The sequence below is a fragment of the Eriocheir sinensis genome, chromosome 70 (assembly GCF_024679095.1).
Source record: "Eriocheir sinensis breed Jianghai 21 chromosome 70, ASM2467909v1, whole genome shotgun sequence".
Taxonomy (NCBI): Eukaryota; Metazoa; Arthropoda; class Malacostraca; order Decapoda; family Varunidae; genus Eriocheir; species Eriocheir sinensis.
The window spans coordinates 6,556,027-6,558,374 of NC_066578.1; positions in this window are offsets into that span (position 1 = coordinate 6,556,027).

The following is a 2,348-nucleotide window of genomic DNA, read 5'->3' on the forward strand; positions in this document are numbered from 1 at the left end:
ATCACAACCCAGCGCCACCACAGAGAAGACTATCAAGGCACCTCACCATTCATCAGCGTAGCCACAGAGAAGACTATCAAGGCACCTCACCATTCATCAGCCGTAGAAGGGAGTTTCAAGACATTCTCAAAGTCATACAAGGGATTATTCAGAGCAAGAGCGTCAGAGAGCAGAAATCACAACCCAGCGCCACAGAGAAGACTATCAAGGGCGGAGAACGTATTAAAAAAACTGAAGTCAATCTCATCTACAGAACGTACAAAGAATACAAAAAAAGGAGGAAAATCACAATCCTCCGCTATAGAACGTACGGAATAGAACACAGAGGAAGGAGGAGGAGGTGTCTTTGGGTTAAATATCCATTCGTAAACCTTAAACAAAAAAGGGCGGGGAAAACATTAGTAAACAGAAGTGACTCTCATCTACAGAACGTACAAAGAATACAAAAAAAGGAGGAAAATCACATTCCCCCGCTATAGAACGTACGGAATAGAACACAGAGGAAGGAGGAGGAGGAGGTGTCTTTGGGTTAAATATCCATTCGTAAACCTTAAACAGAAAAAGGGGGAGAAAACATTAGTAAACAGAAGTGACTCTCATCTACAGAACATACAAAGAATACAACAGAAAGAGAAGTTGGCTCGGTGTTAGTTGTCGCTTCAAAAATCTCTCAGTCTCACAAAAGTCGTAGGAGAAAAGATCCAGAAATCCAACACCTTTCTTGCAGAGCCCAGCGTGGGGGGAAATGTGACACCGGAGCATAAATTCAAAAAGAGAAAAGACGAGAAAGACAAGAAAGGTGAGGGAGGAAATGAAATAAGGTTTAAAATAGCGTAGAGCTTCAATAGACGGGTTAAAAATACACTCACAAATTTTCGCGGAGAAACGGAAACAGGAATACCAACTTTTCTTCTCTCTAAAAAAATCGTCTCTCTTCACTCTTGGTACCACCTGAGAAATGAAGGCAATGTTGGTACCCCTGCTACTTATTTCGCACGTCAGCTGGAAGAATTAAATTTAAATATAAAATGAAGGTACTTTTACCCACGGGAGGGAGGCTAGGCGATGCAGTTAAAGAGAGAGAGAAAGAGAGAGGGAGGGAGAGAGGAGAAGCTAAAGTTATGCCGGAAATACAATACATCATGAAACAAACCCATTTTTCGTCTCACTGCGCATGCAAAGATTGCCAGCGAATTAATCTCACTCTCGCAACTTAATTAGGGAGACACACACACTGCAATTTAGCGGAACGGGTACCACGGCCGCCAGGAAACACGCATACAACTAGGCAAGATAACCAAGAGATAATACAGGAAGGAAACAGGGAGATAACACAGCAAAGAAACAGAGATTACACAGCAAGGAAACAGAGATAACACAGCTAGGAAACAGGGAGATAACACAGCTAGGAAACAGGGAGATAACACAGCAAGGAAACAGAGATAACACAGCAAGGAAACAGGGAGATAATACAGGAAGGAAACAGGGAGATAACACAGCAAGGAAACAGAGAAAGCACAGCAAGGAAACAGGGAGATAACACAGCTAGGAAACAGGGAGATAACACAGCAAGGAAACAGAGAAAGCACAGCAAGGAAACAGGGAGATAACACAGCAAGGAAACAGGGAGATAACACAGCAAGGAAACAGAGAAAGCACAGCAAGGAAACAGGGAGATAACACAGCTAGGAAACAGGGAGATAACACAGCAAGGAAACAGAGATAACACAGCAAGGAAACAGGGAGATAACACAGCAAGGAAACAGAGATAACACAGCAAAGAAACAGAGATAACACAGCCATTGAACCTGAAGATAACACAGCAAGGAGAGGGAATTAATGAGCAACACAGAGGAAAAAACAACCAGGAAAGGAAGTCTATGGGTACCACAAGATAGGAGGAGGAATGGTATCTTTAGGGAATACGATGAAAGTAGGAAAGAAATCTAATGTGGGACTAACACAGCGAAGGAGAGGGAGTGTGGGGTGTGGGAGGGGTCAACCAGTACAGGGGGGGGTGCGGGTAACAGAGTGGTCACACAGGACAGAGAGGCAGCCCATCATGTCCACGAACACCCCTTCTGTCTAGTCTCCAATACGACGCCACTACATCATCTACACAAACACAGGCTCCGACACGCGCCCCCATCGACCCCTCCCCCGCTGTCTCTCTCTCCCTCCCTTCCATCATCTTGCCCTTAACAACAAATTAGATACAAAGAGAAGCTAGCCTCATGACCTCCGCTCCATCAGCCAATAAGAGAGCGAGTGGGTCGTCCCCTGCGCGGAGCTGGAGTGGGTGCCCGGCTGCTCTGGCTCTCAGTTGACGCGCCGACTTGCCGGAGGTC